The sequence below is a fragment of the Papaver somniferum genome, unplaced genomic scaffold (assembly GCF_003573695.1).
Source record: "Papaver somniferum cultivar HN1 unplaced genomic scaffold, ASM357369v1 unplaced-scaffold_107, whole genome shotgun sequence".
NCBI lineage: Eukaryota > Viridiplantae > Streptophyta > Magnoliopsida > Ranunculales > Papaveraceae > Papaver > Papaver somniferum.
This window is the reverse complement of record NW_020619603.1, coordinates 7,672,815-7,689,199: the sequence shown is the minus strand read 5'-3', so window position 1 is coordinate 7,689,199 and position 16,385 is coordinate 7,672,815.

Below are 16,385 nucleotides of genomic sequence, written 5' to 3'. Positions count from 1 at the left end.
GTGGATGAGAAACGAATCTAAACCCTAAACAAATGCACTGCACGGGAGTGCTTTTGATTCGAGAGATCAATCTATACAATTCTGGCCTAAACCAAGAAATGGTCGTTTCAGACTTGCTTCGGTCACAAAGTGAAGGAGATGGGGTTGATCTTAGGAAGGGAAGCGAAGAAGGTGTTGAGATTGTGAAGGTGTTGGCTGTTTATGACTCGTATCAGAGTGATGAACTGGCTTGCACAATGTAAGCTATCAGTTCTAGGTGTTTTCTGGATACTGAAGACAACATTTGGTTTTTCTGTGTCTGTGTGTTGTTTGGAAATAGTTGAAGGACCTATTTATACAAGTCATTGAGCGCAAACCTCATCTCGTAGGAAGTGGAGGAGATGAAATGATGGAGTAGTGGGGTCGTGTAGGAGTGGTGATTATCACACGATCACACCTTTGTCCACTTCCCTCATCACTGTTATCCATCCACCTTTGCGCGGTGCACGCTGTAAACCTCCAGACCAGTACCCCAGTAAGTGTCTCCCGGTTTGTGACATGTTTGATGTCTCGAATGAGTGGGTTGAGTCGTGGGACCCGCCACAAGAAATAGCATACGGTGCTATTAGGTTAAATAACTAAGTTATTTAAGGATTTGATATTCGTGAAATATCGTGCATGCTCGATGCATGTAATGCATAGTTTTAAAGCAAGCAGCTCAAAAAAATCGATATGCATAAAGCATCGTTGTTTTAATGCTTGATTGAATAAGTCGCGGATTAAGCGTCTTAAAATGGCATCACGTCCAACCATCTTCGAATGATCGTTTGGAGGCCGCATGGCGGGCCACCCTTTGGTCCATCACTCCCTATGACAGACTGGCGGGCGGTGATCATTGAGACGCTTCATTGATCGCCTAACTCTTAATTCAAGTCATCTGACCAAGCTGGAAAAGTTGGACGGACGAGATGATTTATGGCGCATATTTGCTGGTGTTGATGGATTTTAGGGTTTTTTAGAGGTGCGCAACATCCCCTCTTTAGCTTGATCGAATTCAAGCATGATTGTTTATTTTGGTGGGACCGACTGGGCATGCTGGAGACGGCCTGCTGACGTGCATGTCTACACCTCTTGGCCCCATAAAGGTTCGATCTAGACCACTCAATTTGACCGGAAAAGATGAGTGGTCGTGATCGATTTGCGACACAAATATGTTTCCGCAAAGCACAAGTTATGGTTTGAGGCTGTGTGACCTATCACCTTTGGGGCGTGTGTTTCGAGACACCGGGCCCCATTATGCATAGGTCGACCGGTCACACGTCAAGGTGGGCCCACAGTGATCATGTTGATATCCTTGGGACCTCTTGGGTCTATATCTACACTGTCTGTTTAGGTCGGCGAAGATGGATGGCCGTGATTGAACTACGATAGATGTGCATTGTCGCAAACCCTAATTAGGGTTTTGAAACAGTCACGCACACGTGACTTTGGCCAAACGTTTTGGAAAGTCGTGAACGTACGTGCACCTTCTTGATGGTTCTAAATGTGATCCAAGCCATCCAAATAAGCTGGTTAAGTTGGATGCGGTTGCGATCAATTTAAGACATTAGTGGAATTTTCGCGACCCTTAGAAGTATCATGCATGCTGTCACATGCCCATTTAATCGCCTAAAATTTTCATGGTACATGACCGGCAATGATTGTGGTTCAGTGAATCATCTTCACCCACAATCACTCAGCCTTGCACACTTGCATCAAAGTATGCATCTGCCTTCACTCATAAGGCATTGCACAACGGAAGTCTTTTCTTCTTTCTCTCTAACTCGTCATGCCCCCATAAGCATAAGAGGTTCTGCCATGTACTTAACCAATTCTCACACAACATCAGTAACATAATGAACACAAAGATTACTGCAACAAACCTATTTTATTACACTAAAGGAAGATTACAAAACTCGTCCAACTCATGGACCAAAACAGGCCATTCACCCTCTTGGTGAATGCCTAAAACACTCTCTACATTAGTGGTTATTCTCTCGAATGAACAACACTAACATTATTAATCTCTAAGCTATTTATACAAGCTAAAGATCAGGACAAACTTCTGTGCAACCGCTTGCACAAGCCTTGGACAGCCAAGTGTCCCAGTAGTTTCCATAACCGCATAAAGTGTACTTAACTAACTAGCATCTTCTGATTTATGCCACCTCATGCCACACCTGTCCAAAACGGTTTTGTACACTCTCATATGGTTATAAACTCACTTTATAACCGTTCACCTTTGTCTCACACCTTTGGCATGCTTGCAAATCCCGTAACCAACTTGTAACCGTCACTTGAGCCGTATTGCACCACTGTTGTGCTTTACTGAATTCTGCCTCGCTCCAGCGCTCAGCCCTCTTGACCCTGCATGCTTATAACTCTAAGCTAAGAGGCCATCTCCTTAATCTCACTCTAGTTACTCATGCGTCATATATGCTTCACTCCGCCAATTAGCTTGACAGCAGCAATGCAACTCTTGCATTACCAACTTGTTTGCATTGTTCAAGCTTTGGCCAGCCTTGAACTAACGCATAGACTAATACTTAGTCTATCATAGATGCTTGCATCGTCCTTGAGTTTGGGCGAACTCAATTCCACGGACATGCCAACATGCCAACTCGCATGTTGCATCTTGCAACTTTGGCTTTGTCTTTCCTTCTACTTAATGAAGCATCATTGTGTCGGCCAATAGCTTCATTACTTAGCCAAATCCATTTACAATTTAGTGCCACCCTTGCACTTCATTGGCCCTGCAGGGTTGTGCCATTCTAAGCACTTGACAGTCTACGCAGTGTCGCGCCATCCTGGCTGCACAATGACTTGGCCTGCAACTCTGTAACGCGTAATCATTATGCGTCACTTGCATCCCTATTATAGACCTTCCCCACCCAATATGTTAAACGTCCTCATTCAACGCAACCAAGTATACTCAATATACTTGTTCTCCGGCCTTGTATGCTTCTAAGACCTTCTCAGAAATCAGTAAACTTTGCTTGGCCTTCAACTTTTCCAAAACTTCTCTACCTAGTACTAAATGCCATCACTTAGCTTTAATGCCTTTCCATTGATCCTACTGATCTTGAACTTTGTTGTTGCGTCGCGACCACTTTCAACTCCATCTCAAATCATATATCAACACCCAAGTGCAACTTGGAAATTCTTCTTGCCAATTCCCTGAATTAGGCTTGAATTTCACTTGAATTATTTGCGCCTAAGTACATGCAAGCAATGATTCCTCCCAACTGATCACACTGATCATTACCATAGTCTTATGCCTTCACTTTTCGACTTTAGTTGCACCGCAACTTGACATGACTTATACAAAACCTGGCCTCATTCTTCAATCATATGCGCCTACGCCGAATCATGCCATGCCTTATGGTATGCACTCTATGATTTCATACCACTCTTGGTATGCGCCACAATCTATAGCCTTTGCTTCACTTTGCCAACATTAGAACTTTTAATAAATTTGGCCTCCAAATCATGTTGCAAAATTCACCTTCTTGGACTTGCATCATTTGTATTCCAAAGAACTTGCACCTTGCTGTTCTTTGCTTGCATTGTGGCAACATCACGATTGAAATGCATGACTTTGGTATAGTCATGACTTAGGATACCCCTGACATCAAACCATCTTTTTAGACCAGGCATCCTCTTCACGCGCCTTTGAAACCAGCACTTTAAGCATCACTTGCTCTTTCAAACTTCTACGCTTTAATGTGGCGGAAAAACAACATCATGTTCTTCCAAAAAATGCGTTACTCTTAACTCATTTACTTGATGGACTTACATCTTCAATCTTGTTGCGTTACTCCATGCTATCGCTGCCATATGCCATTGCACTTCCACATAACTCTCAACAGCAAACTCGATTGTGGCACCAACTCTATTTGCTTCTTTCACTTTTAGCGTCTTATATTGCATATTTTGGCTTAATATGCTATGTAGCATCTTCCACGTGAACTAGCTTTACTTTGAACGAAAAAGGCAAGATATTTCACTTCAAATACCCTCATTCACTACTACCTTACATAGACAAACTTCATTCCAACACCAAGGTCCACTCGATCCAAACTGAAAGTATACTCAAACTTGAGCAAATACTCGCGCCAACTGATTGCAACTTGTAAGACCTCACAAGCCTTGCAATACTGACTTCATCTTCGCTTCTAAGCAACAAATAAAGCGAGATAGCACCTATTGTCCCCAATGTAGCAATTCATGTTTCCACATGCACTCTCTCAACTATCAACGTTCTTATGCAACTCCCATAACGAAGCACAATATAATTAACACTTAGTTGAATAATCCTTTCAGACGGATGCTATCATTTTTCTTTAGCTTTCATGAAGATTTCTTTTACAATGGCCACATGCCATCTTTATGCATCACTACTATTTTGTCCTTCTTTCCCGCACAATTTGGCCTAACTTGCATCTCCAACCGCATCATGCATCTTGGCCATGCCCAAATATCATTTGGCACATGATACTGTTGCATATGATATGCCAATTAGCCCCCAAATCTTGACACGAACTTGTGCACCTTTGCACAACTTGAACAGACTTAACTTGGTGATTCTGAGCATTACTATAGAGCTCAGCAAAGTCATATCACTCAATGACTTATGCGGAAAAACACTTTGGACAGTTACAAACATGGCCATAATCCTTGCAAAAGAGGTGCCACTGCCTACGTTCCATGAAGCAAGAATGCCACATTCTTCTTCAAACTTGGAACTCATTTTACTACCCATGCACATCATGTTACTCTTGTCTTTCCCCTTCTCCAAAATAAACTTCGGTAGCAACAATTGTTGATTTGCAGTTGACAAGAATATCTGCTTGTGGTTATGATCAAATGCAGGTCTTTGGACACCCTTGTCCAAGCATATTGATTGATGGTATTTTTACAGTGGTTGTAGAAGTGGTAAGAAAGTGGTTCATTAAGACTTGTGAAGGTTGTGATCTTAGATGTAAATTTTAAGAATAAATAAAATAAAGCAAGTAAAAGTTGATGTAAAGATTAAATTAGAGAAACCGGGGTTCAGGATTTCACCATTCACCAATATTCATGTGATTCAATGTTAATTTTTATCATGCAATTCTAGACAATATTACTCCAATTTAAAAGAACTTTTGATTCTAATCATTGCCTTAACTAGATTTTCAAAACATTAATTGTTAATCGCAAGCATGAAGTATCAAAAGTCCTAAACTAAGCATACTTCATCAAGAGAAAACACAACTAATTAATAAAAATCATTTACTCAATTTTCATTCGGTGCAAATAATCATAAAAGAATTGCGTAAATAATTTTAAATAAATTTTACCACATAATTATTGGAAGAATGGCTTCCTCCATCGCCCCGAAGGTTGGGTTTAGCTCCTCATATTATTCACTCGCTCAAAATATTGGTTCATAGCTCAAAAGTGTATAAAAAGAGGTGAAAATAGCTAATACAGAGATTCGCAACAGTTATAAGTGTTGCAATTACACTGTTAAAGAGAACAATAAAGATGAACTGTTGTTTATACTGTAGCAAATAAGTCTGCCTACAAAGTGTCGATGTTACTGTAGCATGAACGACAGTTTTTGGTGGGTCGTTGTTCTTCGTGTTCTTCACAGCACCAGCAAAAAACTCGTCTCTGCAACTCTGATTTCACGCCTCTGTGCTGCTCTAAACTCCGCCCAAACTCTTCATCCCCCTCTATGCTACCCCAGAGCCTTATTTATACTCAACAGGTCTAAGAACAACTCCTCATTACTCCACGAAATCTCCCATTATACGACAGTGAAGAAAAATATTCTCGGGAATATTTTCTTCCCTGATTTTTCTTCTCATGCATCTGTTTTATCTCAACACACTCCTTACACGCTAAATACAACTCCAAGACGGAGAGAAACTCGTGCACGCATGGAATATTCACGTAATCTTTTTAACAGAACCCCATGAAACTCTCATGCTCTGTTTTCTCCAATCCACGTAACCATCCCACTTTTCTCGATAAATCCAACTCATATACCTGCCTTGTCTAGTCGAAACAGGGTATATCCAATCCACATATCCCATTGAATCCGTCCAAAGCTTATTGAAATTTAATGCTGAAAATCTGACCAAATATCCCGTGAATATCACACTCCCTGTCTTGCTTCGAATGGATTATCCAGCCAATTTTATTTGTATCCAAAGCCCATACCATGCCTGTTTCACTCATAGGAACAAACCCAATTAATCTGAGCCATTGAGTCTCACTCTTTCACCCCCAAAAATCCGATCAAAAATCTTCCTTTGTTGCTGCCATTTTTCCCGCCAAAAATCAGTTTTGAAAGGTAGAAGATGGTTAGCCCTTATCCAAAATATGGGCGCCTTTAACAGTTGGGGAGCCCGAGGGTTCCCTTATCCAAAATGATGGTTCGAATAACACGTGTCCTCCTGAGTGCAAAAACCACTTTTCGAGCAACTTTTTCCACATAAGTGTTTATTGGCCAAAAATACCTACAAGGACATAAAATACCATAATTAATACATAATCGAGCACTAACAGTACAGAACATTGAGAACAAAATAGACATAAAAATGCGTCTATCAAATACCCCCAAACTTATTATTTGTTAGTCCTCGAGCAAAACTAAAAAATAAAACCGAGTTAATCTCGGGTGGGTTTATCAGAGGTGTACCCACAAAAACCATGACTTCTAATTGGTCACAAGTGTGCAAAGAGCTAAGAGGACATACATATTCTCAACCTATCTCCAAGTAACTAGAATGCCAGGGAAATTAAAGGTGTCAACTCTAAAGCTGACTGAAGAAAAGGGGAGACACATCCGCAACACTGCTAGATAAAGAGATATCCGCTACACAGCTAGATAAACGTTGTAAGATGCGTCCGCTGCTTTACAGCTGGATAAGATTAGGAGAGATATAAAGATGAGAGGGACATCTGTTGCACAGCTGGACTAATTACGTGTGATGAGTTAAACCAGTGCTAGAAAGATCTTGTGCCATATTGAAAGCGGACTAACAAAGCAACCAAATGTATCTTTCTTCGACTCTCTCATAGTGCTCAGTAGAAACAACGTCTTCTTCGGTCTTCAACTGTTGATGATAAACTATTGAACCTCATATAACCTTGACAATTAACTCTTCTCTTCGATTTCTTGCTTGACTTATAAATTTCTACTTCCCTTTGGCCTTATTGAACAAAACGTAACGATGATTTTTTTTATTTTTTATTTTTTTTATTTTTTTTATTTTTTTCATTTTTTTTTTCATTTTCATTTTCTTTTTTTCGGAAACAAAAATTACAAGAAAACAATTTACATGGCCATGAGAGAAGGACTTTCAAAACTTGGATCTTCGCAACTTGTGATGTCTTGGTATCATGGATTCTAACAACTTATATCATTTGCTCTTATAACTTCAACTTTGATTTTTGAATTATTCTTTTCTATTGTTGCTTCTAAACCTAAAACGTCTACAACTTTCTTCATAGATTTTGATGTCGCTCCGCTTGTTGATGATGATAAGTTTCTACTGAGAGAGAGTCGCAATCCAGTAACTAAGACTACATTGTGAGGTTGCTTTGTCTTTTTGGCATTTCCTGACCTACTTGCCTTTCCATCATGTATGGTTAGGTCCATCACGGTTACCCTCTAAAAGGAACAAGTTCTCTCCAGAATTTCAAGGATCTCAATGTCTTTTTCTCTAATGTCTCAATGGGTTGTTATCCCTAGCATTCTAATTTCTATCATTTCAGTGAGAACCTGAATGTAAACTTAGCTAACCGGATACCATGTGACGCTAGATGTTTCTCCCTTACCCCCAAACTTAAATCTAACATTGTCCTCAATTTTCTAAAGATGAAATTAAAAACATGAACAAGGAGAAACTGTTACCACTTGAGGGAAAATAAATAAAGAAGGATACTACCGTAAGCATGAGCGCAGGTGCCTCCCAGAAAATGCTAAATTTAAAGTCTTTAGCTAGACATCAAATACCTCAAAATGAATTTTCACCTTCCAAAGTCGTATACCAATAGTCGAAATAATTGTTGGTCCATAAGACCAAATAGGGCTAACACAAAAATGAGACAACTGCACTGGTTTAGAAAAATGAATAGAAGGAGCACATCCTCATATAAGGTTTCTGTTAAGACAAATGGGTTTATTCGGGAGACATAAGAGAGCTTCATATGTGTGTCTCGATAAAGAGATTCATCTGAAATACTGATATTTAATAACCGGGCCACCTCCTGGACATTATCAGGAGGATCGGGTTGCGGAGTCTGAATAGACTCAAGTAATATCTCATACACACAAAGATCGATTCCCAAGTTAGGGACTCCAATTAGCGAAACTTGACGATCACAAGAACCATCACTACCCCCAAACTTATGGTTTTCACTACTCACAGACAAACCTCTAACTATTACTTGAATTTCTGGGTCCGTAAAGTCTTTAAAATACTCAAGGGCTTCTTCTAAAGATTGATCACATATCTGGTCTAAGAGAATGGTTTCCTCAAATTCATCTAAAGAATCTCCCAATAGAGTATCATGCCAATTATCCTGAACTAAATCCTGAACTAAAGTGTTGATCATATTCACTTCTTCTAATTCATCATTCTAAGAAGGTTGTCTAGTAACATTAAAGACATTTAGTTCAGTGGTCACATTACCAAATAATATGTTCATAAGCCCGGTCTTATAGTGGATGACAACGTTAGCGGTGGCTAAAAATGGGCGACCTAAAATCACTGGGATTTGAGCACTTGGGTCCTGAACTGGCTGGGTGTCTAAAACAACAAAATTCACTGGATAAATAAACTTATCAACCTCAATCAGAACATCCTCTATCACACCACGAGGGACTTTGACAGACCTATCAGCTAACTGTAGTGTCATTTTAGTCGGTTTCAACTTACCAAGACCTAGCTGGGTGTATACATGATACGGGAGTAAGTTAACACTAGATCCTAAGTCAAGTAATGCCTTATCTACCATGTGATTACCAATTTCACAAGATATGGTGGGGAACCTAGGGTCCTTATACTTAGGGGGTGTTTGGTTCAGAAGAATTGAACTTACTTGACCAGCTAAAAAGGCTTTCTTATGGACATTCAGCTTACGCTTTCGTGTACAAAGATCTTTATGGAACTTGGCATAAGCTGGCATCTGCCTAATTGCTTCTAATAACGGAATGTTGATGTTCACCTGCTTAAATGTTTCCATTATCTCGTTGAAAGTCGACTCCTTCTTTGTTGGGGCTAACAAATGTGGATATGAGGCTCTAGGCACATAGGTAGACCTATCAGGAATTTCTTGGGAATCCTTAGAGACTGTTTCAGTTTCCTCAGCTACATGTTCCTCCTCTTGGGAAGTAGAAGGTGGAGCTACAGTATGTTCACTAGTCATGCCTACCTTATTGTCTACTGTTTTACCGCTCCTAAGGGTTTTTATCGATTTCACATGGTTTGATGATTCCTCACCAACTAAAGATATTTGATGGACCCCCCTAGGATTAGGTTGTGGTGGACTAGGAAACTTTCCTTTTTCTCTCTAAGTCTCATTTATCTGGCTAACCTGATTTTTTAACTCGGAAATGGCCTGGGAGTTAGCATAACCTATGTTTTTAGTTTCTTCTATCCCTTGCGCAACCAGATGGTTGATCTTTTCAGAGCTTTTAATAAACGAGGCGAGAGTTTCTTCTAAACTCGAGATCTTTTTATCTGAAGGGTTCTGAGTTTGTGCTAGTTCTGAAGGATTCTTATGATAGCCAAAACCTGGGGGAACCTGAGAGTTACTAGACTGACCTTGATTGTGGGCCTTGGACCAAGAAAGGTTTGGGTGGTTTCTCCAACCAGGGTTATAGGTTTCTTAATATGGGTCAAACTTCTGCCGTTTTTCAAATCTAGTGTTATTATAAAGAGCATTGGCTTGCTCTTCAACCATCTGGCCCTCCCAAAAAGGCTTCATTTTACCACTACTACCACTAGAATGACCTAATTCTAAGGCTTCTAAACTTTTGGCTATGGAAACTATTTTAGCATCTGACTCATAATATCATTCTATCCTATTGACATTTCCTCTACTTAGAAGAACTATTTTCTTGGGTTCCATACTATTTTCCCATTGTTGGGTCTTATCGGCGATTTCATTCAAAAATTTCATCGCCTCATCAACAGTTTTATTCTCAAACCCACCAGTGCATAAGGACTCAACCATGGTTGTTGTTGAATAATCTAAACCCTCGTAGAGGATCTGAACTAGCCTAACTTTCTCTAAACCATGATGAGGACATTCAGATAACAAGTCATTGAACCTTTCCAGATACCTATATATAGATTCTCTCTCTTGTTGAGCAAAAGTACAGATTTGTGTCCTAATAGACGATGTTTTGTTCCTTGGGAAAAACTTATGTATAAAGGAAGATGTAAGTTGGTCATAGGTTTCAATTGACTCATAATCCAAACTATACAGCCAAGATTTGGCTTTATCTTTTAAGTAAAAAAGGAACAACCTAAGTTTCAACTCATCATCACTAAGGTTTTTAATTTTCAGAGTACTACAAACTTCCTCAAATTCCCTAACATGAAAATAGGGGTTCTCATTCTCTTTTCCTAAAAAGATTGGGAGCATCTGTAAAGTCCTAGGTTTGAGTTCATAATTTGCCTCGGTTTCGGCTAACTTGTTACAAGACGGACGAGAGGTCCTAGTTGGGTTTAATAAAGCTTTCAAAGTTGCCATTTCTGGCACTACCAAAGGACTAGGAGTACTTTCTTCACTAAATGTCAAGTTTCCAAAGCTGAAATTTCCAAAGACAGGGCTCTCAAAAGAAGAATCTTCGAGCTCCCCGCCTTCACAAGAAGAACTACTAGGTTTGTTACTAATCAAACGACCTAGAGTATTTCTTTTCCAAGCCCGTTATTTAATGACCTCGAGCATACACTAGAAAAACAAAATTAAAAAAAAAAAAAAAAAAAAAAAAAAAAAAAAAGCCCTAAAAGGAAGGGAAGTTCTATGCAAACACAAACAAGGCTGACTCCACCACAACAAACCTACTGAATTCTAGCAAACAAAAAGCATGATGGATCCACTTAGATTGTTTCTAGACCAGCTTCTAATCCTTCGAAAGGGAATTCGTTACAATTTAATCAAATCCCTATGGAATCAATCCGAGTCAAAGTAAGTTGAATTGAAGCGAGGGAAGCTCAATGGATCTTTGATACCCAAGGCCTTACCTCTATTACAAGGCGGCGCAGTCACGCATTCAACTCACAGAAACCATCATGAATTTCGAAGTACGCTTAAAATAGTAACCAATATTTTTCGAACGACTTTCCTACTAAGCTCGTTACCCTATAGGTCTCGTTCTATTCCAAATTTTAAAGATTAGGTTCGCGTTTGGTTTCGTTTTCCTAAGGCGGGAAAGAAGAGAACGGTGATGAAATCCGAACCCTTATCTTGTATGGCCAGTCCTTGCCCTTTACTAGGAAAATAAAGCAGCCGTTTTCAATTCCTCAGCAAATATGCAAACGAAGGAATACAATAACTCGCTAGCAGGGGATTCGCGAGTGTTTCGACAAACTTACCTCCCGTTCCAGACGGGGGATGAACCACTGAAGTCGACTCGGTCCACGACTCCTATGTCATGTACGAACCCGAGGGGCCGAGGCGATATCGTAATCGCCGTCCTTCTCTGCAAAAAGTTTAATATTTAATACTACCCTTCCGTAGGGTTTAAAAATAAAAGAAAGTCCAAGTGTCCAAAGTCCAAAAGAGAGTCCAAAAATAAAGTGCAAAAAGAAAAGAAAAAAAATACAAAATAAAAAATTCCTAATACAATCTAATAAAATAAAATTCTCTCTCTCTTTTTTTTTCTTCATTCTTTTCGGTTTGACTTTTGACTCCAAATCTTCAAGTAATCACCAACAACTTTGGCAACTTCTTCTTTCTCTCCGAATTCCAAAATATGTAATGAAAAGACAAAAAGCCAAAAACGTAAAATAGAACAAATAAAATTAATAAAAATAAAAACCTAAAAAATAAATCTAAAAACTCTAGCCTAAAGACAAGTCCGCGTCGGCGGCGCCAAAAATTGATGGCATTTTTACAGTGGTTGTAGAAGTGGTAAGAAAGTGGTTCGTTAAGACTTGTGAAGGTTGTGATTTTAGATGTAAATTTTAAGAATAAAGAAAATAAAGCAAGTAAAAGTTGATGTAAAGATTAAATTAGAGAAACCGGGGTTCAGGATTTCACCATTCACCAATATTCATGTGATTCAATGTTAATTTTTATCATGCAATTCTAGACAATATTACTCCAATTTAAAAGAACTTGTGATTCTAATCATTGCCTTAACTAGATTTTCAAAACATTAATTGTTAATCGCAAGCATGAAGTATCAAAAGTCCTGAACTAAGCATACTTCATCAAGAGAAAACACAACTAATTAATAAAAATCATTTACTCAATTTTCATTCGGTGCAAATAATCATAAAAGAGTTGCGTAAATAATTTTAAATAAGTTTTACCACATAATTATTGGAAGAATGGCTTCCTACATCGCCCCGAAGGTTTGGTTTAGATCCTCATATTATTCACTCGCTCAAAATATTGGTTCATAGCTCAAAAGTGTATAAAAAGAGGTGAAAAGAGCTAATACAGAGATTCGCAACAGTTATAAGTGTTGCAATTACACTGTCACAGAGAACGATAAAGATGAACTGTCGTTTTTATTGTAGCAAATAAGTCTTCCTACAAAGTGTCGTTGTTACTGTAGCATGAACGACAGTTTTTGGTGGGTCGTTGTTCTTCGTGTCCTTCACAGCACCAGCAAAAAACTCGTCTCTGCAACTCTGATTTCACGCCTCTGTGATGCTCTAAACTCCTCCCAAACTCTCCATCCCCCTCTATGCTACCCCAGAGCCTTATTTATACTCAACAGGTCTAAGAATAACTCATCATTACTCCACGAAATCTCCCATTATACGGCAGTGAAGAAAAATATTCTCGGGAATATTTTTTTCCTTGATTTTTCTTCTCATGTGTCTGTTTTATCTCAGCACACTCCTTACACGCTAAATCCAACTCCAAGACGGAGTAAAACTCGTGCACGCATGGAATATTCACGTAATATTTTTAACAGAACCCCATGAAACTCTCATGCTCTGTTTTCTCCAATCCACGTAACTATCCCAGTTTTCTCGATTCCAACTCATATACCAGCTCTGTTTAGTCGAAATAGGGTATATCCAATCCACATATCCCATTGAATCCGGCCAAAGCTTATTGAAATTTAATGCTGAAAATCTGACCAAATATCCCGTGAATATCACACTCCCTGTCTTGCTTCGAATGGATTATCCAGCCAATTTCATTTGTATCCAAAACCCATACCTTGCCTATTTCACTCATAGGAACAAACCCAATTAATCTGAGCCATCGAGTCTCACTCTTTCACGCCCAAAAATCCGATCAAAAATCTGCCTTTGTTGATGCCATTTTTCCCGCCAAAAATCAGTTTTGAAAGGTAGAAGATGGTTAGCCCTTATCCAAAATATGGGCGCCTTTAACAGTTGGTGAGCCCGGGGGTGCCCTTATCCAAAATGAGGGTTCGAATAACACGTGTCCTCCGGGGTGCAAAAACCACTTTTCGAGCAACTTTTTCCACATAAGTGTTTATTGGCCAAAAATACCTACAAGGACATAAAATACCATAATTAATACATAATCGAGCACTAACAGTACAGAACATTGAGAACAAAATAGAAACAAAAATGTGTCTATCATTGATCCCACTCAAAACCAGGTGCAAGCACACTCCTTGTGCGCATCTAGCATTAACGAATAACTCTTTGCAAACGCAAGACTGTGGTGTATCGGTTTTCTTCTAACTTGCGCTTATTTCTTCGGCCTTTCAATAAGCTTCCTGCTAGATAAGAATTGGCCATCCAATTATTCTTTTATAGCATCACATTTCCACAAAAATGCTGGTTCGCAACCAGACTTTGCATTACCACCAAGGTACATGCATTCGAGAGAGATAACTATAATCTTCCATCAACTTGCTACGATGAAAACACCTTCAATCTATCGATAGACATGTTCTTCATCTACTTTGCCACTGCAAAGGCAATCAACTTCTTTGAGTTCAGGAATTTCCCCTAAAATTCCCATTACTTCTTGTAATGTACTCGCTACTGATAACACCACAAAGATATGCATTCCAAATGTGTAATCTTTGCATACTTGTGAGAAACATGGACTTTAAACGCCTGACTTGCACCATAGAAGTCAGCATACTCCATAGTTTTATCATTCCATCACTTGAAACCTCGGTTTCCAATGATTCTTGCACGTTCTTCTAACACTTTGGGATGGAATTTTTACACCTTTGTCATAAACTTTCATTGCATGTTGCTACTTCAAGCTTCAAGTTCATTCCAATTGATCTTTCCACACAAGACCAGCTTCTTCTAGTCTCCATACTAGTGAAACCCAAACAATTATTCACTGAATTTGACAAACAAATGACATTAACTTGAGTAAAAGAGAGAAAAATGAGCAAATTGTGTCCCCTAACACAGCTCTGATACCGGCTGTCACATGCCCATTTAATCGCCTAAAATTTTCATGGGACATGACCGGAAATGATTGTGGTTCAGTGAATCATCTTCACACACAATCACCCAGCATTGCACACTTGCATCAAAGTATGCATCTTCCTTCACTCATAAGGCATTGCACAACGGAAGTATTTTCTTCTTTCTCTCTAACTCGTCTAACTCATGGACCTAAACAGGCCATTGACCCTCTTGGTGAATGCCGAAAACACTCTCTACATTAGTGGATCTTCTCTCAAATTAACATCACTAACATTATTAATCTTTAAGCTATTTATGCAAGTAAAGATCAGGCCAAACTTCTGTGCAACCTCTTGCACAATCCTTGGACAGCCAAGTGTCCAAGTAGCTTCCATAACCGCATAAAGTGTACATAACTAACTAGCATCTTCTAATTTATGCCACCTCATGCCACACTTGTCCCAAACGGTCTTGGACACTCTCATATGGTAATAAACTCACTTTATAACCGTTCACCTTTTTCTCACACCTTTGGAATGCTTGCAAATCCCGTAACCAACTTGTAACCGTCACTTGAGCTGTATTGCACCACTGTTGTGCTTTACTGAATTCTGCCTCTCTCCAGCGCTCAGCCCTCTTGGCTCTGCATGCTTATCACTCTAAGCTAATGTACGGACAATTTTTATGCTTCCAACATCGAGGCCATCTCCTTAAGCTCACTCTAGTTACTCATGCGTCATATATGTTTCACTCCGCTAATTAGCTTGACAACAGCAATGCAACTCTTGCATTACCAACTTGTTTGCATTGTTCAAGATTTGACCAGCCTTGAACTAATGCATAGACTAATCCTTAGTCTATTCTACATGCTTGCATCGTCCTTGAGTTTGGGCCAACTCAATTCCACGGACATGCCAACATGCCAACTCGCATGTTGCATGTTGCATCTTGCAACTTTGGATTTGTCTTGCCTTCTACTTAATGAAGTTTCATTGTGTTAGCCAATAGCTTCATTACTTATCTAAATGCATTTACAATGTAGTGCTACCCTTGCAATTCATTGGCCCTGCGGGGTTGTGCCATTCTAAGCACTTGACAGCCTACACAGTGTCGCGCCATCCTGGCTGCACACTGACTTGTCCTGCAACTCTGTAACGCGTAATCATTATGTGCCACTTGCATCCCTGTTATACCTGCCATGGTTTGAGCAATCGTTTCATTTCTCCAGGGCCTTGCCGTGAGAAAACCGATCGGGTGATGGAGAAGTGGGCCCGCCAACGTGTGCATTAGCGCTTCCCTGATCATTCACGGGATGATCTAATTCGTCCAACCAGGCTGGCGAAGTTGGACGGTTGTGATGGTTTAAGACTGCCTTAAACATTCTTGCTCGTTCGAGCTTCTTCCAAAGCAGTGCGGCCACCTTATTTTAGGGAAGGCGTTTTGGCGCGCTGGGAAGTGGGGCGTTGTGTTCGACCGGATGGGGCATAAGTGGGCCCGCCTGTGGTCATGCGTCCAACTTGCATGGCCGTGATCGTTTCTGAGACTGACATGGACAGTCTAGATTTCCCTTAAGGAAATTAAATATGCTCGATCTGGCTAATCAAAAGCGCTGATACGAGATTCTCTTTGTTATACAATGGTGTAGCATGTACGGATATTTCTTGCACATCTCGATATTGAGACTTGGAGATTCATGTTACTCTGCTGAGAGTAAACACTCAGTCGTCATGCTATGCCAATAATGAGATTTGTTCTGAGAACAACACAGGAAAT